General features: G+C 44.3%; 1 protein-coding gene across 1 annotated transcript in view; it reads left to right on the plus strand.

Moving 5' to 3' along the window:
- Positions 1 to 1,147: 1,147 nt before the first annotated feature.
- The window catches only part of Sytl2 (synaptotagmin like 2), a 109,471-nt gene continuing 86,998 nt past the window's right edge, over positions 1,148 to 23,620 (plus strand). The window contains exon 1 of the mRNA XM_051148907.1: positions 1,148 to 1,475. The gene's annotated coding sequence lies outside the window, so the exon portion shown is untranslated. The remainder of the gene's footprint in view (positions 1,476 to 23,620) is intronic.

Raw genomic sequence — 23,620 nt, forward strand, 5'->3', positions numbered from 1 at the left:
TGTACAGCCATTAAGACTTAACCAAGAGGTCAGGTGTGCCTTATTCTTTCCTTGTGTGTCTTTCTGTTTTTTAGTAAATTCCTACTGTGCTTCGTCCTGGCTCGTCCAGTGTTACCTGAGTCCAGGCCTCTAAAAGGTCAAGGGAGCCGTGCCTTGCTTACACAACAAGGCTGTTGGCTATCAACATTTGGGAGAAGAATTTTAGAAGAACAAGCTGGTCCAACCTCAGGGGATGGAGAACACTAAGGCGGACATAAAGATGGAGGAGAAGGCTTAAAGTCCCTAAGTCTGCTTGGGCTAACCTTTTTCTCTGACACTTAAAAAGTGGACGCGATACACTTTTGCCTTTAAATATATATATATATAGTGTGTGTGTGTGTGTGTGTGTGTGTGTGTGTGAGAGAGAGAGAGAGAGAGAGAGAGAGAGAGAGAGAGAGAGAGAGAGAGAGAGAGAGAATATCGATTTTCTCCTTCCATGGTGGAATGAGGAATCACAGTTATTAGTAGATAATTTTAATATGCTTTTTTCTTTCTTCTCTTCCCGACCCCCCTCCTTTTTAAAAGTCTCATTCTCTAATAGAGGCTACATTCAAACTGAGGGTGATACCCTCCCCACCCCCCACTCCTTACCCCGACCCCCACCCACCCCGTCTCCCAACTGCTACTTTTAAAGTATCACGTTATTTAATCCTAACTATCTGCAAAAAGAAAATTAGAGTCTTTTGCCCGATTGTGAGGCATCTCTTTTCCCGCACGGTGGTGACTGCCCCTACGTTTCAAATAGAAGATCTCCGTGCCCCTCGTACATTAGTATTTATTATTTTTAAGAGTTCTTCTTCTTCTTCTTCTTCTTCTTCTTCTTCTTCTTCTTCTTCTTCTTCTTCTTCTTCTTCTTCTTCTTCTTCTTCTTCTTCTTCTTCTTCTTCTTCTTCTTTAAAATAAAAACTCGATTGCTTCCAAGGACAAGTAGAAACGGAGGCTTGGACGGGAGCGCAAGAGAAGTTCTAGGACCCGCTCGCAGGAGGCGGCCCGGCAGGCGAGGGCGGGCGGGGCGAGCCCTGTGCTCTGGGGAGGGTCCCGCACTGCCCTCCCCTCGGCCCTCCCCGGGCAGCGGCGGGCGACACCTGGGCGGCGCAACCGGCTGTCAGCGCCTAGCTGCAGAGAGAGGCTCGCAGAGCCGAGGAGGGTTCAGCCGGCAGCTGGGCGCGGGCTCCAAAAAGCAGCCAGGGAGGCTGGGGTGGAGATACCGCGCACGCTCTGGATGTGACTTTTCTGCCCACTGGCCGTGTCACCTGGTCCCGCTCTGGGTCTTGGTGAAGCTTCAGAGAGTTGGTGTAGAGAGAGATTTTTGTTGTCCTTCCTCTTCTGACCGCCTCAATGTGAACAGTGCCGACAGCCGACAAGCTACATTTCTCAGTTTAATAACAATCACTTCTGCTGCCCTACCCTTGTGTCCGCGAAGCTGGGGACTCCAGGTAGGCGGGGCTATGTTGGGTGGTCGCGATGAGGGGTAATTTGAAGGACTGGCCCCAGAACTGGTGCTGGACCAGTAGGACCTGGTTGCGGAGCAATCGCCGGCAGGGCGTTCAGGTGAGGACCAGCAGAGGCTAGACCTTTTCCACAGGTGCTGCGAAGGGAAGGGTTGCTAAGGGACCCGCTAACTCTAGTTTGAAAATAAGCAGATTTGTTTTGGGACAGTTTCCCCTACACCCAAGCAGACCTCTTCTCTAGCGAGCTAAGTCACAGGGGTAGGATTTGCCAGCTTCAAACTGCAAAACCGACTGTTTTCAGGGTCTAAAACTCTAGCAGCCAGTAGGAAGTGGGGTAGGAAGTGGGTCTCTGCCGTCACCGTGCCTCCTCCCTTTCCCCTTTCCTCCCTCTATAAGTCGCCTTTGGCTGTGAGGGGCTCCATTTCCTGCAGCATTGAAAAGTTCTTATTTTTCATCAAGAGCTAGTATGTGACCAGCAGCGTCCAGGAGACTAAACTGTGGGCTCGGGGTTCAAAGGGAAGCCAAGACACAGGCTTTGAATCACAGCTTTCTGACGCCACAGCCTAGTAACGGTGCAGAGGAAGCCCGGTGAGGTTCAGACAGACACTAGGGGGTAGGATGGGTCCAAACTGCTGTCCGGCTCTCTCTCCTTTTGACAGCCCATTCGGGCTAGAATGCTGGTTGGAGCAGCCAAACAAAGCAAGCTAGCTGAAAGTAGCTGAGGTCTTGATCGGTTTCTGTAGCTCTCTAGCACCCGCCCTCTCCTGCCCCCCAAACAACTTCCTGCCCCTCTGCAGCTCTGCCCTGCATCACCCTCGGAGTGGCATCCATTTGAAATCAGATTCTAGAACCTACTAACAGTGTTCAGGAAGGAGAAGACAGGGTCCGGAGAGGAGGGAGGGGTGATGCTGACTGGACATTTATTATGGGCTAGACACTGTTCTCTGTATAACGTGTTTCTAAATTCTCATAAAGCCTCGCAAGGTCGGTACACTATACCTCGTTTTACGGTTGAGATTCTGAAGCTCAGAAAGATTGGTTCTCTTATTCTAACATAGCCAATTATTCGCACAGCTGGGATTCGAATCTAGTTCCTAACTCTAAAACCTTTCTACTTTGTGCTTTTCTGTAAAGACAAGCTGGGGCAGATGAAAATCAAGCAAGCAAACAAGTGAGCGAGCAGCTTTATTGAGCACGCTCTCACTAAGTGCCAGGCGCTGTTAAAGCATCTCAGAGGTTCTGGTGGCGTCCATGGTCAGAAATGTCCGTCATTCTGGGGGAACCGGTGACTGACCTTGCCCCTCTCCCAGCAGCCCTGAATCCCTCAGCTGCTACTGCTTGGGTGGGGCAGGAGTTCTGTTTGCTTTATGCTACAAGTGGTTTTGGGGTCTAATGAAAGATCGATTGTCCGCATCTGATCCGTTAGGCCTGACCGTTGGCTTGTGAAAGATCCCTCTGTCCCCTAAGCGGCTTGGTCTGGGCTTTACTCAATAAACATTTGTGGAGTGAGTGAGTGAATGAATGAATTAGCACCTTGTGCAGAGTGATCTGCTGCCTGGAATACAGCAAGGGGGGTGGGGAGGGAGCAGGGGGGAGGGCAACCTGGGCCCTATCCTTCAAATGCATGAAGTCAGCCTGCAGGGGTGGGGGGTGGGGTGGGTGGGTGCTATTTCTTAGGCAAGGGAGGTCTGGTGGCCTGTGCCCTATGACTTCCAATTTTCCTTAGCTGAAAAGTTTACTCCTATTTTTATAGAGTTTTAAAAGAAATAGGACACAAAGGGAAAAATTGACTTAAAAAAAAAAACTTACCTGATAAGTGATTTGATATTAATGGGGTTGTTAGCTCTCAAAAAAAGGAAGGGGCGTATAAGACGGTGCTGTTTGCTTTCACGGTTCCGCAATTTCCTCATCCAAGAGTCCCTAGCCGGAAAGAAGACCAATTCATCTCAGGAGATGGGCACAAGTCAGCCCCAGCAAGCTTGATCATTGCTTTAATGGCTTAGGGTATTTTCATCTCAGCTTAACTGTCCATTAAAAGCTTTGCTGGGCTGGTGAGATGACACAGCATGTGAAGGTGTGCCATTGAGCCTGATTGCCTGTGTTCAAGCCCCCGGAACCCACACGGTGGAATTGGAGAGCTGACTCCTGCCAGTGTCTTCTGGCCTTCACATGCCTGCCATGGCATAGATTGTGCACACACAGACAAACAGGGGCACACACACACACACACACACACACACACACACATACACACACAACGCAGTAAACTAAATGAATTTCAAAAAAAGTTCCCCCAAAGAATATTTGAGTAAAATTAATATTTAGGTAGATTAGTGATTAGGAGAACCCAGACAGAGAGGCAGGCAGGGCAGTCTCTGGTCTGGTGGCTTAGAGAAAAATTCATGTTTTCCATTCTTTGGCTCACAGTAATTTGGATTCTTAATTCCCTGGCAGAGACAAGCCCTTAGCCTGTTTTGCATGATGAAAAATGTGTGTTAAAAATAAAATTGTTTTGTTTGTTTGCTTTTTTTTATTACTCAAACTATACATATTAATTGTGGAAAAAGGTAAACAGAATACTACTAGAAATACTAAAGAAAATTAATACATCTATGCTTAAAATAGTAAATGCAAAACTTTCAATATAGTTTTCCAAATCTTTACATCTATGAGTAAGTACACACACACACAAACGTACACAGGTGTGTACACTCATGTGTACACACTTAAACCTTAGTTTTGGCTGAATTCCTATCAGAATTAAGAGCCATTTGATTAAATTTTTTTGTTTGTTTGGGGTTTTTTTTTTAAGACAGAGTTTCTCCATGAACCTGTGGCTGTCCTAGAATTTGCTTTGAAGGCCAGGCTGGCCTAGAACTCACAGAGATCTGCCTGCCTCTGCCTCCCAAGTGCTGGGATTAAAAGTGTGCGCCACCACTGTCCAGACCCCGGGTTATAAAGAATAGAGAGAATGAGCGATAAATACTTAAAGAATCATAAAGGTTAGTGGCACTGTGAGCACCAGTGTACACCATTCACCGCCTCATTCCCTTTATCACCCAGTCTCCAGCAGGGAGAAGAGTCAGGCTGTAGGGCTGGTGCTGAGGTTATAGGGTCCAGCTGTGCTCCTCCTTGCTAAACATCTCAAATGTAACAGGAAAGCTTGCTCTTGTTTGTGTTGATGTGCAAAGTTAGAGCAGAAAACTCAAAGGCTCATTTGTAAAGCTAGAAAGAAGATCCCTCCATCCCCCATGCCCCCATCCCCCCATCCCCAAAGGGCACTGCTGAACACTGCTCTTTATTACCCTGTGACCTCAGACAAAGTGGGAAGCTTCCTTGAGGCAGTTTCCCCTTTTGTAAATTGAGTATCAATCCTCCTTATGTTGGTCAGATTTCCAGCACCCTGACAAAACACCTAGGACGACCAGCTAATGAAGAAGGGAAGGTTGGTTTGGCTTGTGAGTTCCAGCACGGGTGCAGTGGGCTCTGCTGCTTCTGGGCCTGTGTTAAGGCAGCGCATGGTGGCAAAGCAGAGGGAGCTCCAGCTGCAGTCTCCTCCCCAAGTGAATAATGCCTTCAGGGTCTTAAGTTCCATCTGCCATCGTCTACTTCTGTTTTCAAATAAAGATTTACCTCCTTTTATGTGTGGGTGTTTCGGCTGCATGTACACCTGTGCAACACATGCACGCAGGGCTCATGGAAACTAGGAGACAGGGCTGGACCCAATGGAACTGGAGCTACAGAAAGTTGCAAGACACCATGTAGGTGCTGGGAGCCATCTCTCTCTCTCTCTCTCTCTCTCTCTCTCTCTCTCTCTCTCTCTCTCTCTCTCACACACACACACACACACACACACACACACATACATACACACACACACGAAAGTGTGTCCATGCACCACATGAGTGCCTGGTGCCCTTGGAGTTCAGAAAAGGGTGTCATGTTCCCTGGAACTGGAGTGACAGGTGGTTCTGAACTGTCATATGAATTCTGGGACTCTAACCTGGGTCCTCTTAACCACTGAGCTATCTCTCCAGCCCCTCTTAGTGTTCTTATCTACAGAGCCATCTTTATAGCCCCCTTATCTCTCCTCTTAAAGGTTCCAATATGTCCCAGTGGTGTCACCAAGCACTTGATACCTTCAGGGATATTTCAGAACCAAACTACATCACTACTTTCTTTTATCAATCATCATGAGAAGCAAATGTTAGATGTTAGTTATGTATTACTCAAGCTGTACACAAGTATGCATGGTATTAATGTGTTAAATATAGAAAGTTCAAAAGCCTTGTCAGACTAAATGATGTGGTGGGGGTCCAACTTTTGACTCAATGGGACTTAATCGTAATAGCAATGTTTTATGGAACTTGAGCCCAAATTTCTCTTTCTCCCCCTCACCCCCCGCTCCCACCTCCCTCCTTCCTTCTCTTCCTTCCTCCCTCCCTTCTTTCTTCCTTCCCTCCCTTCTGCTTTTTTGTGTTTTTCTTTTTTCTTTTTAATTAAGAATCCAGGAGTGTTTGGTGGCTAATAGTTCTCAATCTTAATCCCAGTCCTGAATACTAGAGGCGAGTACACACCTGTTTTATGGTGTGAAGGCACACTTGACCTTGAAGGGAGCTGTGCATTTGTGCAAGGGCTCCTGAGATCTGTCTGAGCCAGGCAGCAGTGTGCTAGGCAGAAGCAGTAATAGCAGCTTGAAAGGCTGGAGCACACTGGTGAGGACTGGGAACCAGGAGCCACGATCTCAAGGGGGCTTTCTCAGGCATGCGCTGTACTCCTTGAGGGACTGAGCAACAGACAAATGGGACCTGCTTTGGGAAGCAGGTGGCTTGGCTGCTACTTCTACAGCCACAAAAGCTAAATCATACAAATCGAACTTTTTCCTTCCTACTGAACCTGAGTTTCTTTATTTAAACAGATAGGGAGTTGGGTTGGATGAGATTCCTTGCAATCTTAACAATCTGCTTCTGGATTATTTTCTACTCATGTCTCAAATGACTCAGGACATCTCAGTTGCCTTGAGCTTTTGGCGACCCCTTTGTGATAGTTGTCACCTGACTCTTCACACATTGTTTAGAGGGCAGTGGTTTTGAGTTAATTAATTGTTGGCTAATAGTCCAGAGCCTCCTAGAATGTTGACAGGAGAAAACAGTTCGAGGGCTAATTTTCGGAATGGTAGGTATATAGAAATATAATGAAAGCAGGGTTTTGAAAAATCATCATGAAATCACATGGTTCATTAAGTACTTGCTGCTTAAGTTACTAAGTCTTTTCCCCATAGTGCCCCCTGGGCACTTGGCCATGTACTAGAATGTTTGTAGAACATGGAAGAGGCACATGACCCCATTCAACTAGCACAGCACTGGAGAGAGTAAAAAGAGGACAGTAGACAGGAGAGAGAACACAGCTGTGGTCAGAACAGGAATGCAATGAAAAGACCAATGTAAGAAAAGTTTGTGGCTCTGACTGTGTTGGTCAATGTTGCACCCCAAGGCTGGCACTCTGTAGAAGCTTGGTGAAATATTTTATTTTATTCTTTTTAAATTTAATTAATTAATTTATTCATTCATTTTACATCCTGATTGGCAGCCCCCTCCCTCTTATCCTCCCAGTCCCACCCTCTTTCCCCCTCCCCCCCCCCGCCCTTCTCTCCAGAAAAAGTGGAGCTCCTCCCTTACAAACATACCCTGGCACATCAAATTGCATTAGGACTAAGCACATCCCCTTCCACTGAGGCCAGACAAGGCAGTCCAGCTAGGATAGAGTGATCCAGAAGCAGGCAATAGAGTCCATGTCAGAGACAGCCCTCGCTCCACTTGCTAGGGGACCCACATGAAGATCAAGCTGCCCATCAGTTAGCTATACAAGTGTCGGGGGCCTAGGCCCAGCCCATGCCTGCTCTTTGGTTGGTGCTTCAGTATCTGTAAGCCCTTATGGGCCTAGGTTAGTTGACTTCATTGGTCTTCTTGAGGAGTTCTTATCCTTCTCCCAACTCTTCCACAATACTTCCCAAGCTCTGCCTAATGTTTGTCTGTGGATCTCAGCATCGATTTTGATCTGCTGCTGAGTGGAGCCTCTCAGAGGATAGTTATACTAGGTTCCTGTCTGCAACCATTAATAGCGTCAGGGGTTGGTTCTCTCCTATGGAGTGAGTTTCAGTTTGGTCCAGTCATTGGTTGGTCATTCCCTCAATTTCTGCTCTATCTTTATCCCTGCATGTCTTAGCCAATTATTTTAAGTTAAACTATAAGTGAACAAAGGAAAGAATGAATCACTCTGCTGAAACATGGTGCTGTGCCCCTCTGCTGATTTATTTATGAAGGTACACCTCCAAAACACATTTGTAAGTATCAACCTTCGTCAATGACTGAGAGAAAACATGGCTAAAGTGAAAGCGTTCCAAAACCCCCTAGTGTGTGTGTGTGTGTGTGTGTGTGTGTGTGTGTGTGTGTGTGTACATGCAAGACTCATGTATGAGGGTATGTATGCATTGGAGGCCTGAGGTTGATGTCAGGGAACATGCTCAATCACTCTTTCACTATATTGAATGAAACCCAGAGCTTGTAGATACGACTAGTCTCACTAGCCAACTGGAGGCACCCCTCTCCCGTTTCTGAGGCTAGTGTCCACCCAGCAGGTATGTGGGTTCTGAGCATTCTAACAACTATAGTCCTCACGCTTGTAAGACGAACCATCCCTCCAGCCCCTAACAACACAGCTTACACATTCTTGGTACTACTGAAAGACAGTGATTTGGCTTCATGTTAGTGAGTCTTTCTATAAATTCACCAGGAAACAGTTGCAGGGACGGGGACAGATCCCAGAGGTGAAGTGCTTGCTTACCCTGCACTAGGTCCTGGGTTAGATCCCCAGCATGTACGAAAGCACAAGAACACATACAGAAAGACCTTGTAAGTAATTCTGTAAGGGTCTGAGCTAGGTGATAGGAAGGCATCACTTGGCTTCTGGGCGAGCAGGCTCTTCTTTTGTCTTTCATGGAATGCATTGTTTTACTGTGAGGTCTTCACAGTACTGAACTGACACCATCAGCTCCAGATCAGACAGATGTGTTTTATGCTGTCATTACTCATGGCCACAGGCGCCTGGGTTTTCCTGCCACTGGCTGAGTCACTTGGTTAAAACACAGGCCTGTGAGGCTGAGGGCATGAGCTGGAGCCCAGACCAGAAGAAGCTGTTCAGTCAGATCTGTGCTCTGACCACTCTGGGTCTCTTTGCCAGGGATCTGCATGAGGAAGAAGGTAGATGTGGCAGGCTGGATTCTTTAAGGCAGATTCATTACCACTGTCGGTTTTAGACTAGTCATTTGAATCTTGCAAGTACAGTTTGATTCTCTCCAAATGCACGCTAAGGTTGGTTCAGTTTTGTCATTGTGGGACTGTCCAGGGAATGCATCTTGTTGTGCCCAAATTCTAACTTGTTACCATATCCTGTAATCTTTGGATGTCCCTGAAATGGCTATGGTCCTATCTGCCTCACTAGGCTGTCGAGAGACTTGGATAAGCCTGTATATTTAGTGGAAACAGCCAAAGCAGATGCTGCCTGCTGCTGAGGGATTGGCCAATAGTCATCACTTAACGACTCATTGGCTTCATATCAATCTGGGGCCATTTCTGACTTAACTAGTTTCAGTATGACGTGGTCAAGGTATGAGGAGTTACGGCCACAGACATTCACCCAGCAAATGCTATAAGTCTTTGCATTAATGTTGTTGAGGCATCATCACCGGTTATGTAGGATTTGTCTTCCTCAGCTGCTTTAAAAGTGTTTCACCAGACTTGGATTGTGTTTGGTTGCTAATGCAACATAGCACATTCTCTCTGATCACCTCAGAATGCCTTCTCAACCTCATGATGCAAACAAATGATGACAGTGGTACCTGACATTCATTTGAACACTTATTATGTATCAGGTATTTTTTCTAAGCACTGTACCTACCTACATTTGTTAATTATTAAAGCAGTTTATTATTGATACTATTTTTAGTTTCATTCCCTGGAAATTGAGGCATAGATAAGTTGTACAAGGTCATATAGCTAACAAGAGAAGGAATAGAGAATCTGAGCTCAGGCCTGTCTGACCTCAGGACCCATGTCCATCAGAAGATAAGTCAAAGTACCTGGTACCTACCTGCATCCCATTGGCCCTCTGTCCTCTTGCTCCTGAGTGCAGGAGGTTACAGACTGAGTTCTGGATACAAAAGAAGGATTCATAGCTTGTACAGTCTTGAGACTATACAAAAGAATGCTTGAAAATGGATATGTTGCAAAAATTTGGGAAAACTTTCTGTAGCAAGATAATAATAATAATAGGGATTAAGCAGTTCAGGGACTATCTAGGGTGACAGTAAAGTACAAAGAGATGAGTCAGCAACTTAGCAGCCTATTTAAGGAGTTAATGAGATGACTCAGCAGGGAAAATTTGCTGCCAAGTCTGATGACCTGAGTTCAATCCTAGGGAACCACATGGTAGAAGGAGGGACCTGACTCTGGATAGTTGTCCTCTGACCTCCATATGTGCACTGTGACACATGCTCCCATCTTAGGTTAAACAGATAAATGTTTGAAAAGGATCAATATGGCTCTTGAGTAAGGTAGTTAGTATGTTATGCTTAGAGCCTTAAGAACTAGTGCTGTTCACATTAAGTAAATTGCATCATTTATGGTCTTTAGAAAAGAAAACGTGGGGCTGGAGAGATGGCTCAGAGGTTAAGGGCACTGGCTGCTCTTCTGAAGGTTCTGCATTCAATTCCCAGCAACCACATAATGGCTCACAGCCATCTGTAATGAGATCTTGTACCCTCTTCTGCTATACATGCAGGCAAAACACTGTGTATATATGATAAGTAAATAAGTCTTAAAAAAAAAAAAGAAAACATTGTTTCCTTTTCTCCCCGTTCATTTTTGGTGATGTTACAAATAATAACCAGAACATGGTGATAAACATAACATCCATTTAAGATTTATTTATTTTTATTTATCGGTATGAGTGTTTTGTCTTCATGAATGTGTGTCTTGCACCACATAGGTATCTGGTACCCATGGTAGTCCGAAGATGGCCTCAGAGTCCCTGGAACTGGAGTTACAGATGGTTGTAAGCCACCATGTGGGTGTTGGGAATAAAGCCTGGGTCCTCTGCAAGAGCACAAGTATTCTTAACTGGTTAGTTATACTCTAGAATCCAGAATAGCTATTATCCACCAAGTACATACTCTGTATCAGTCTCTTCCTTATTTTGTTGGGAGGAGAGTTCTCAGAAATAATACACATCACCTTCTTAACCATTGTGGTCTTGCTAGAATCCTGGGGTACTTTGGCAGCTGATGGTTAATAACAGACATTTTTGAGGTACACCCATAGAAAGCAAGAAGCCAGGAGTCTGATGCATGGCATCTAGAAACATGATAGGAGAAGGGCGATAGTAAAAAAAAAAAATATGCATACATACATATATATTGCTGGTTGGTGTTGGTGTTTATGGTCAAATGTGAGTCTGAAAACCTATATTTCCTACAAAAATAATTGACAGGAGAATCAGATTTGGCTGTGGATTCAGGTAACCTTGTGGATCCACTTACTAGTGCTCAATTGAGCAGTAAGTCTGTTTCCATTCTTTAAAAATTGGTTCATAATCTCTTAGTGTAAGAAAAAAGTATATTTAAGTAATGCTGTACCTTGCACATATTGCACCACGAGTAATACTTTCCCCAACAGCCAAAGGAAGCCAAGAGAAAAGCAAGCCGATGGGACAGAGAAGAGAAAAGAAAGGATCAGGAGGAGATGGGTGGGGAGGCAGCAGCATCAACAAATGTCGGCTCCCTTCTGTTTTCTTATGTGTGTGGATGTTCCTATGTGTACATGCACATAGATGCACATGCAGATGTGAAGCCAGGGAGCAACATCTGGTGTCTTTCTATATCACTCTCTGTTTTATTATATTGAGACAATCACTCTCACCGAGGCTGTAGCCCACGAATTGGCAGCAAGCGCCGGGATCCCTCTGTCTCCACATCCTCCGTGCTGGGACTATGGGTGTGTGTTACTACACTCGGCTTTTTCCTGTGGTGCCCAGGCTCTGAACTCAGGTCTCCATGCTTTGGCTGCACTTTTCTGATTGCTATTTCCCTGTTCTCCCACTCCTTTCTTCTCTGGTGTCCTCTGTCTTTTCTCTTGACTTCTTCTTTTGGGTGACAACAACAGTAAAGTGTTAGTCATGGTAGGTACAAGGCGGTAAGTGTTCTAGTAAAAAATAAACACAGCTTACTATGAGATCGCAGAGAAAGAAACTACCTAGAAAAGCTGGGATGTGGCAGATGAACTATGTCTGGCTGAATGGCATTTTGCTAGGTTGGGAAGGGGACAAAATAGAGAAAACAGATACAAAGACACAGCGCTTAAAATCACAGAGATAGGAAGCACCTGAGATGGGAACATGGAGAGACCTCCGAGATGACACATAAGGCAGTTAAGTTATGGCTGGAGGTGCTTCTAATGGGGTAAAATGACAGCCCAAAGTAAAATAAGGCTTCAAACCCCTTTATCTTCAAGGCCACAAGGCATTAATGAAAGTTACTCATATTGTGAATGAAATGACTGTCTCTTTAGGGCAGTTCACACAGAAAAGAATGAAGAATGCAGTTGAGGTTGACCAGTATACTTATGTGGACTTGTAGGTACAGATGAGGCACTGTAGAGGAATCCTAATTCAGAACATGGCTGCTCTGGCAAGAGACCACATCCAAAGACCTTCTTGGTTTGTGTGATCCTACTGGAATAGAAACACACTTTTAATCCAGGAGACAGAGACAAGCAGATTTGAGTTCAAGGCCAGCCTGGTATAGAGCAAGTTTTAGGTAAAGAAAAGCTTAGGTCCAGGCGCAGTGGTACATGCCTTTAATCCCAAGCAATGAAGGTAAAGTTAGTTTCTAGAAGGACGCACTCATGTTTGAAAGTGATGTCTAATTGAGTGGCAGAAAAGGCGATGTATCAGAGAAAGATTTGACAGAATAGGATACATCCAACTCTCATGAGAAGAGAGAGCAAAGGGAAGCCACTTAGAGGCAATGCAGAGGTGGGGGTGGGGGAGGGGAGAGGCAGTTTTACCAGGAGAGTTTTATAGAGAGAGGTTGAATGAGAGAACAATCTAGACACAAATGAAGACAGAATGAGCCAGAGAATGAGAAGGAGCCAGAAGATTAAAACAAATTGCTGGAGTTAGTTTGAGGCCAAGCAGAGCAATTCAGGGGCAGAGAAAAGCCAGATTGAATAAGCCAGCTGGGAGAGGAGTTTGAGCCAGAACAGCTGAGTTGAACCAGCCAGCCCAGAACTCAGAAAGAACAAGAAAGGCTGAGCTTGTTAAGCAGTAAGTCTCAGAGGCTGAAAACATTCTAGGCCTAGGTTAGATTGTACAGAGGCTGAAAGCTTCCAAGACCAGGCCTCAGTGAACAGAGACAGTAAGCCTCCCAGAAAACAACCTTAGGAGAAGAAAAGTTCCATTTACAAGGCACCATGTTTTAAAGATTTTGTTTTTTGTTAATATTGTGTGTAGACCTGATACTGCCATTTAATTCAAGATTGCTCCTGGAAGGTACATGGTGTATTAGAAACTGATGATCCCTGTATTTCAATTTATATGAATCATATTGAAGCCATTTTATTTATTCATCAATTGGTTGATTATGTGTGTGATATGTGTGCGCGTGTGTGAAAGTCATTTACTTGGAATGGACATCGAACTCAGGGCCACTCTCATGCTAAATGAGCACTTTATCACTGAACTGCATCTCCAGCCCTTATTTGCTCTTCCAAATAAAGAGCACAGGTGTCCTTTGGCAAACCAATCAAGGCTTAACCCCAGGAAGAGTCTGTAAAGCCTCTTTCCACATCTCAAGAACAGAGTTTAAGATTATAGGATTAGGCTGGGCGTGGTGGTACATGCCTTTAACCCCAGCACTCAGGAGGCAGAGGCAGGCGGATCACTGTGAGTTCGCGGCCAGCCTGGTCTACAAAGGGAGTCCAGGATAGCCAAGACTACACAGAGAAACCCTGTCTCGGGGGAAAAAAATTCTTGGATTGGACACCCACCGCATGCTGAATTTGATCAATGCCCTGAACAGGTTCTTGTGCTTAGTAGGCACTATTGTGGCTAGCAGCTTCTGAGTTTCTTGGCAGGAGGAACAGGAAGACTCAGGTGGTCAAACTCTTGCTCACCGGAAGCTGCAAGAACCCATGTGACTCTTCTCAGGCAGTTAGGAAGAGACACAAGTACATACAAGTGTCTGTTTGTGTGTTTCTAGGACTGTGTTTATGTTTTCCCGGCTGTTGCCTGCTTTACTCAGACCACAGGGAAAGCCTGCCCTCTACCTGGAGTTCCTTAGGGAAAGCCACTGGGGAGTTTGCCTTGGTTACTTGGGTCTCCCTACAGGAACCAAAGTGTGGCAAGGAGCCAAGGGTGTGGAGGAAATGAAACTCCACCTGTCAGGTCCTACCAGGGGCAGATGCCCTGCCATGCAAGCGGGCACAGCTGTTTGCTTGGGGTGTAAGGAAGTTAGGAGTGTGGGTGGAATTGTTTGTTTTTACCCTTCTCATTCAGACTTTTCCCCCCCAACATCACTCTCTGAGCAGCCAGATACTAAAAGCAAGCTTTGGGCTGACATTCAGTGCACAGGCATACACTTTAAACTTTGAGAGGCATCCCATGTTGAACTATTGGAATACTAAGCTTCTGGACCTGATCTCTTTCTTGGGCCAAGGCCCATGTCCTAACTATGTTAATCAAGCATAGGCTTGATCCTATGGTAGATTCTGCATTAGTCTCTTTCCTTTGGGATAGATGGGAGTGGGGATGCTCAGGTCCTTGACGGTGATGGGCAGTTATGCATACTATTCTGGTTCAACATGCAAGTGTGTTGTTCTTCTTTATTGAAAATAAAATGACAGTTCATTGAAACTGTTATTAAACTGTGACTATTTGTTGATAGAAAGGGACAGCAGCACTAGTGGGATAAATATCAGACTAAGGGATGTATCAACTCACCCAACAAATGCTGTTGTCTACATACCAGAAATTGTTTGAAGCTCAGAGTTCAATGGAGAAGACAGATGTTCTATCATTGTTGTGCAGTGTGATGTGAGCAGAAGTGAGCAGAGGTCAGACAGCCATGTGGAAGAGAGAAGAGGTGGCATGGTAAGGCTTCCTGAAAGAGGAGACCGTGGAGGAGGAGCCTTAGGTGAATAACACTTGCACTTGGAGAGTTCAAAGCTGATGGTGGCCAATGGAGTACAAAGCAAGGCTGTCAGGAGGGGAGGGCAGGGAGGCTGGAGTGGACCACGGACAGATTTACACCACTGAGCCTGGCTACTTGTTTCAGTGGAGTTTTGCCTCCTTGTTTTAAACTCTTGCTGGTGGGTCACTCTCCCATCCTGCTATCTTTAAAGCCTCAGGGCATGGTAATTCTTCCCCAGGTCTTCCTGGTCCACTTGGATGGATGGTCCTTGCCTTTCTCTAACTGGCTTGGGGTTCAGCCTCATACCTCTTTTCTGGCGTCATCACCCACCACTGTGCCATCCATCTTTATGCACTTCCTAATCTTCCTTCTTAGTTTAATTGTTTTCAGAGGCAGAGCTTTAGTGAGTTTATTATTTCCTCAATTCCTGGCATCGAAGAGCAACAGTGAGACAGCAGACCTAATAAAGATATTCTGAAGCACTGACTTATACTCCTTATAAGAATTTAGAGATCAATAATTCCTTTAAAACATTTATTTTGGGGCTGGAGAGATGGCTCAGTGGTTAAGAGCACTGACTGTTCTTCCAGAGGTCCCAAGTTCAATTCCCAGCAACCACATGGTGCCTCACAACCATCTATAATGTGATCGGATGCCCTCTTCTGGCCTTCTGGTATATATGCAGGCAGAACCCTGTATACATAATAAATAAATTTTAAAAATATTTATTTTTTTCATTATGTGTGTGAATGGAGACATTATGCCTGTAGAGGATAGAGACATTAGATCCTCTGAAGCTGAAGTTCCAGGTGGCTCTGAGCCACCTGGTAGGAATGCTGGGAACAGAACTTGCGTCCGGCACTCTTGTCTTCTGTAAGAACGATATACACTCTGAACTGCTGTGCAATCTCTCCAGCCCATCAACAAACAATTCTTAACTACAAACTCAAGGTTTAGTTCCCACAGAAGCTGAGAAGAATTGATTTAGCAGGCCTGAGATTGCTTATCTGTGTAGAGGCCTGCTTGCAGTGTTGGCCGTGGGCTGGCACCTGGATGTCAGGAGGGTTCCCTCTAACCTAAATAATAAGAGCAGCTCATTGTTTCCAGACCAGTGGCTTTTTAACCCATGGTTGTCCACCCCAACAGGGGTCCTATATCAGACATCCTGTTTATCTGATATTTACACTATAATTCATAACAGTAGGAAAATCACGGTTATGAAGTAGCCACAAAATAGTCTTATGGTTGCGGAGCTGTATTAAAGAGTCACAGTATTAGAAGGCTGAAAACCACTGTTCTAGTCTGTACAAATAACTTAGGTTTTCCTTTGGGAGTCCTGAAAGTAGGTACATGCCTATGTGACCATCTCCCCAAATAATTCTGCACCAAAGCTTTAAGGAACTCTTAGTTGGCAACATTTCACACATGTTGTTGCCATTTGCTTTGTGCTCTGTGAGACTCCCCTGGTGAGGACCTTGGAAGCTCAGACCCACACTTCCCCTAATTTTACCAAATGGGCTTTGTTTTTTGCTGACTCAGCTTTGTATGCGTTTGCTGTGATAGATTCACAGCCGTGAGCATGACTTGGTGTTGAAACCTGAGACTGCATTTGGCCATTCCTTCAAAAATAACATGAATTGCCACAAAGTGCAGAGCCAAACTGTTTGTTTTCTATTTTAATATTATCATAGCACATATTTTATTTATCGTCATCATTATTTTTTTTTCCAGGCAGGGCTTTGTGCATACAAAGACTCAGAGAGATTACTGGCCCTCCTATACTGATGAGCCCATTTCTCAACCTGTACGTCAATGGGCATAGGAAGAAGTGCTTTCTAGCCTTTCATGGGGTTTTGTCATTTCATAAGCCAGATATGATTTCATCCTTTAAAAATAAATGTTAGATTTTAAAAATTCCAAACTTTGAGAAGGGTGGAGTCTCTGATGATTTTTTTGTTTGGCAATAGAGCAAAAAAATGGAAGGGTTCAGAAACACCATACCCACCACAAAATCTGGACTGGCAGCAGCACATACAGGCTATGGCGTAGCATGAGGTAGGGGCCTGCACAAGTAGTATGCAGCCATCTGGGAAGAGCTTTGCATCAGCCAAGAGCCTTAAGTTTGTATTGAGTTGCGTGGACTATGCCCAACAATGGGGAAACAAGGAAAAGACCACACAATCTAATATAATAATTGTATAGAGATGCACACTTTTCAGAATGCATTCACAAATTCTAGCATTTGATGCCAAAATATCTTTATTGGGTAGATGGCATTATCAGTTCAATGATGAGGAGACTATGATTCAGAAAAAAATGAGTGTCTTGTCTAGATGGACTTGCTTGATTTCAGCTAGAACCGCCCAACTTTTTCCATTTTAAATTTAGATCCAGAGACGCTTACGGTCTATGATGTCTACTAGAATCCTGATGGATTCCGGCTTTAAAATGTGTATCAGTCAGGCGTTGGAAATGAAGACTATCACTGAATAAGTGGAAGCTCTAAGGCTAAGTTTCTACTCTTGCTGGGTGCCATCTTGGATACAGTTTACTACAGGGAGAGAATGCAGGTGGCCTTTCTGTTTTAGGACCTGGATTGGAAATTGGACAGGAAGAGAAGGGGACAAAGGACTTGGGAGGATGTGACCTACAGTTCTGTGTTCATGATAATTTGCTGGATAAGGTGGAAGCCTTACCCCTGGCCCTCTATAGGACCCAGGTGAGAAGGAAATGGTAGCAGGTTTGGTTGGCCATTTCATAGCATATCAGAGTTTTAGAAGTAGCAGAATTAGGGACTGGAGAGATGGCTCCGTGGTTAAGAGCACTGTCTGCTCTTCTAGAGGTCATGAGTTCAATTCCCAGCAACCACATGGTGGCTCACAACCATCTATAGTGTGATCTGATGCCCTCTTCTGGCCTTCAGGTGTACATGCAGGCAGAGTCTGTATGCATAATAATAAAATAAATCTTGAAAAATAAAGAAGTAAATTATTAGACAAACTAAGGCCAATAATTGTCTTCAGTTTCTTCTCCTTATTTCTGTATATCCACTGTGAATCCCTTGGGGACAGTTATCAATTATATTGAGTTTCTATTATGTATCGAGTGTCTAACACTCACAAAGATCTCTTTCTCTCTCTTTCCTGTGCTCCCATCATGCTTGTGTCTGTGCAGCTATACCCATCCATATGTGAAAAGCCAGACGTCAATGTAGGGTGTCTCTATCATTCTCCACTTTGTTTTCTGAAACAGGGTCTCTGAATTGGACCTCCCTCTTTTGACTGGATGGGCTGTCCAGTGAGCTCTGGGGACTCCTTCTGCCTCTACCTTCCCTGATCTCTATTGTGGTTACACACGGGTACCACTGCATCTAGCCTTTTGTGGGGTTCTGGGGACCAAAACTCAGGTCCCCATGTTTGTACAACACACACTGCACCCACTGATCCATCTTTCCATCATACTGGAATTACAGGCATGAGCCACCATGCTTAGCTCTCCAACAGGTTGAATCTTACCCGGGCATCAATAAGAAGTAAAGTTTTTCTAGGGAGAAGGTTAAGCCTGACTACAGCACGTAGAGGAGACATTCTTAACGAAGACAGCACATACCGTGTGCTTTCACGTGTTTCCATTCCCAGGTCCCACGGGACTCAAGAGTGGCACGTGTTCTTACTCTCTTTGCGTCAGAGGAGCAGTTTCGTCTCTTCTGTCTGTTAGCTTCAGAGCCAGCTTATCTAAAATCATCCCTTCTTAGTAAAAGTTCATCACCTGGGGGGAAAAAACCCACCTTATTAGGTAAAGATTTTTACATTATTGAACTCTATGTAAAAAGAAAGCAGACCTCTCGCGTTCTTGCTGCTAGTGTTAGCAATCATTTAAAAAAAATCAGCACATTGCACTTAAGAGACACTGCAGCCCAGGGTACAATGGAAGAGTTGACCATGGCCATGGAAATGCTAGGCTGACGCACTGCTGTGCACAGACTAGGGACACAATACTAAATGCCTGCAATCAAAACCCCTGGGCACGGGCCCCTTTTCCAAGAGCAGGGAAGCTCACCCTGCTAGTGTGCTCTGGCTGTAGGTGGCAAGGCTCAGCTTTTCTAGATTAGATGACAAAGCAGGAACCAGGTCTCCACCACTTCAGGGAACAGAAATGCAAACATTCTTTTGGAGGGTAGGGCTTGATTTTATTTGGGATACTGAGAACATAGCCGTGTGAGTAGTCATATCAGCTAATAGTTACATAGCAAACCTATGTTTGACTAAGTTCTTTATACATGTAAGCTCATCTAATTTTCACAGCATGATTTTACGTAGATATTTTACTAATGAAGATGCTGTCTTAGGGCTTCTGTTGCTGTGATGAAACACCATGACCAAAAGTAAGCTTGGAGATGAAAGGGCTTATTGTAATTTGCTATTTTACATCGCAGTCTATCACTGATGGAAGTGAAGACAGGAACTCAAACAGGGCAGGAACGTGGAGGCAGGAGCTGATGCAGAGCCCCACAGAGGAGTGTGGCTCACTGGCTTGCCCATCATGGCTGGCTCAACCGGTTTTCTTATAGGACCCAGGACCACCAGCCTAGGGCTGCTCTCCTCACACACACAATGACCCTTCCACATCAATCATCAATCAAGAAAATGTACCACAGGTTTGCCCACAGGCTAATCAGAAGCAGGGCATTTCCTCAAGTGAGGTTCCCGTCTCCAAAAGGACTCTAACTGAACTGGCGTCAAGCTGAAATAAAACTAGTCATTGCAGATACTAAGTAATTCAGCCAGAAAATGGTAGTTCTGAGATATAGCTGTCAGGCCCACAGTGCAGCTTGTTAATGTTTTAATCACCCTGCTAAGAACCAGGACCTAGGTTGTTAAAAAATCACAGTGATGCCTTGTGCTGCTGTTATTACTGGGAGAAGCAGTGTGCAATGGCTCCACAGACAAACATACGGAGGCCAGAGGCCAGCATCAGGCTTTACTCCTTGCTTTCTACTTTGTTTGAGGCAGGGTCCTTTACTTGTTTCATGGCTTCATACACCACGTAAGTGGCTCCTGAACTTCTGGGGATTCTCTTGGCTCTGCCTCCCCTCGCCCCCTTGAAGCACTGAACTTACAGATGCTTGCATTGTGTGGCTGGCTTTTGATTGGGTTCTGGGGATTCAAACCCTGGCCCTCAGGGTTTCACAGCAAGCACCTTTACCCATTGAGCCATCTTCACAGTCCTCTCCGGTCCTTTACATTTGTTTGTTTTTTGTTTTTGTTTTTGTTTTGACTCTTTGGGAGATAGGTTGGAGGAACTGAGCCTTTTTTTTTTTCTTCTAATGAATTAGAGGAAATGCAGAATTAAGATAGAAAGTATTAGCTTTTCATTTTGACATGTTTTTAGTCTTCTTCAAACCATATAGAAACAGTCTGCAGGGTTTATATTTGCATGGAAGGAGGATACCATGGCTAACAGCATAGAGACACATGCTTGCCAGACCATGGCCACAGATCTAACCTTCCGTTTGGTAACGGGGGTTTTCACTTGTGCGGAACTAAGCTGTGTGACAGCTGGGGGATCTTTGTTGTGGAAAATGCCAATTTCTTTGCCTGTTGGAGCAACTGCCATGACAGGAAGTGTTGGCATCGTGGCCTTGATTTCTAAAGACAGATGTATAAATTGGTTATGAGATATATCAGCTTAAATTTCATGGATGTGATGAAAGTTTGAGATGGCTGAAATATTTCTCTCTGCACGTCTCTGAGAAATGTTGTGACTTCAAGTCCCCAAGGAAGAAAAAGGAAACTCCTTGACTTTATAATGCAGAAATTGGTGGTAAGAGTGCTCAACTCTTTTTCTTGTGAGTGTTTGTGTTTTGTAATGAAGGAGGCATAATAAAATTCAAAACTAGGATTCTTGGGTCAGGGAAACCATTAGCAAGTAATTTGCTTCTGTGATTTCTCTTATGAAATTATTTTTAGCTTTTGGTTTATTGTTTCTAGAACACTGCTTGTTTGAAGAACACACACACAAAAAAAAATATTCCCTAGATAGCAAGGCCCTTAATGTGATACATTTTACAGGAGCCTCATTCAGAGATATCTTACATTAAAAAAGACTACAGGTTGAACACAAATTATTGGCTCTGACATGAAGTAAAGCACAGAAGGAGAGGGAGATTTGGCTTTCATTCCCTCTACCGTATGTCAGGCGGTCTATACTGAACTGCTCCTAACAGCTAGTCTAGGGGACAGTGTATATTGTTGAGCCAAGGCTAACCCCTAACTTGAAGATCGATTGCTCTTACTAGAGCCTACACTGGTGTCCTGGCTTGCCTGGTGAGTTGCATTATGTTGAACAGTGGCGAGTCTAACTGTCTAGAGAGCAGCAGGCGTTCCCTGGACCAGACTATTGCTATCTAACCTTTCTGTCTGATTTCCTGTGACTCATACTGGGTACACACTGTAACTTTAACACACAATCTGTCCTATAGAATTCACCAACTACATACTGTGTTTAGGTTTAATTTTTTCCACTGAACTGTCAATGTATCAAGGTTATTAATTCTCCTCTCTTGCAGCTTTGGCATCCTCAGAACAACAGGTAGAATTTTCAGAGAATGGCGCTGAGATGGGTATTTTTTAGTTACAAGAAGTTGAGGGGCTGGAGGGTGGCTTAGTGGCAAGACACTGCTCTTGTCTGTAGCCCTGTGTTGGATCCCCAGTCTTTCTCCCACCCCCAAAGAAAAGAATTGGAGAACTCAGGAGGCAGAAGCAGATGGATCACTGTGAGTTCAAAGCCAGCCTGGTCTACAAAGCGACTCTAGGACAGCCAAGGGTATACAGAGAAACCTTTTCTCAAAAACAAAACAAAACAAAACAAACAAAACAAACAAACAAACAACAACAACAAAAACAAAAACCAAAGGGGGGGGGGAAAGAAAAAGAAGAATTGGAGAAAGAGCTTTACTACATGCATTCCCTTACTCATGAGCTCAAAGTTTAGACATGTGTCTACATGAATTAGTTTTGGCATCTTGCTGAACACACCACTCCATTCCAGACTTAGATTTACGCTAGAGCGAGAGAGTGAGGTGGGCATGTGGAAGGACACCCCGTATGTATCTGAAGAGCTAGTGTTGGCATGTTGAAAAGCAGCTGTTAGCTGTGTCCACAATGGACAGTGCAGCAGGACACCAGAGATGGGAGATTAAACAGTAAAAATGTAGACATCAGAGGACTGGTCTCCCTATTGATCGGGAAAGGTAGGTAGAGATCACCGTTTCTAGCAGGGTAAGTTCAGGAGCATAAAACCAGTGTTTGTGTGTTTGTATGTTTGCGTATCTGTGTGTTGGCCTGCTGTCTTGGGCTTGCACTCTGATGTTTTCAGGTATTCTTTGGCCCCAAGTCCTTAATCATCAGCCCCCATAATATGGGAAAGTCCTCCACCAAGGAAAGATTGAGGGATCTTCCTGGAATTTGTTTTTCAAGTCTAAATGATTTTCCCACTGGCGGAAGTATAGGTAAGGAAGATTATTCTGGGACTCATCACAAGAATAATATTCACAGAGATTTCCTTTGTTCCCTGAGCATTTCCTCTGCTGAATGTTGTCATTTCCCAATGAAGGAATTTCTAGGCACCTTGGTCCTTTTCAGCTGTAGGATTATGATCTGGTAAGAACTGCCAGCACCCTAGGGTGCATCTCATTCCTTAAACAGGGGAGGGGAATCTTTAAAACTTGTTCTTTATCTCAGCATATGGGCATGCAGAGATCACAGGATGCTCCTGGGAGCAGATGGAAATAAATGCAGATGAACTTAGCATGGCAGCAACGGTCCAGGTTTTGGCCAGGCATAGTTACAAATGGTAGGAGAAGCAACTCCTGTGTTGTTACAGAGCTGGACGGGAGCCTAAAGACAATCCCACTCAACATTTTCATTTATGGAATAAAATAAGCAAGATTGAAATGCCAAGTGACCTGCTGGAATGGTACAGTTCTTCAGCAGTGGCGCTGGACTAGGGTCATGCTAGCTTGTCCTGTGACATATAAGACTGGATCAAGGAGAATGGCCATTTTAGTGGATCAAAATCATTTATATTGACAACTTCTATAATGGTTCCACGAAATTCAACATAGCATGCTTTTTAAAAAAGAGCTACACTATATATATATATATTTTAATCCTAGGAGTTCTAATAATAACAGTCTTTCTCCCATAACCAAGTAAACTGACAGTGTTCCAAAATCAATCAGACATTACCAGCTCTGAATCAGTAGCTCCTATGTTTACATGCCTGGTTTTCCTAAGCTGGCATTGTATTGTGCATAAAGTAGTATCAGTAATATATGCACCACTCTTAATTTTTTTCAATTTTATTACTGTGTTTATATGCATGTATGTATGACCTGTGGGCACATGTGTGTTGGTATGCAAATGCCCTGAGACACATGCGAATGTCAGAGGACATTCTGCTTTCATGTGGGTTTCTGGTATTGAACTTAGGTTTTAAGGCTTGCATAGCAAATGTTGTTTCCTGCTGAGACAGATTGTTAGTCCAAGGAATCACTTTAAGAGTTTGTTTTTTTTTTTAATTAGATGATATATTCTTTGATGTATATATAGAGAGAGCCTAGCACATAGTAAGTATTAATAAGATCATTCAATTCCTAATTGTACTAATGAGGAGGAGAAGAAACTCATCAGGCACTACAAATTTATGATACTTCTAAAAGGCACATCCATCGTTCCTGATATTTGCAGGATGTACCACACCTACATGGATGGCATGGACATATCTTTATGTTCTATTTCCTTATGTTCTAATCCTACGTGCAGGGGATATACTTGGAATGACATCCTGAATTTTGAGTCTGTTGCTTTTATGCACATCTGCATGT

The sequence above is a fragment of the Acomys russatus genome, chromosome 7, assembly GCF_903995435.1.
Source record: "Acomys russatus chromosome 7, mAcoRus1.1, whole genome shotgun sequence".
In the NCBI taxonomy this organism is placed as follows: domain Eukaryota; kingdom Metazoa; phylum Chordata; class Mammalia; order Rodentia; family Muridae; genus Acomys; species Acomys russatus.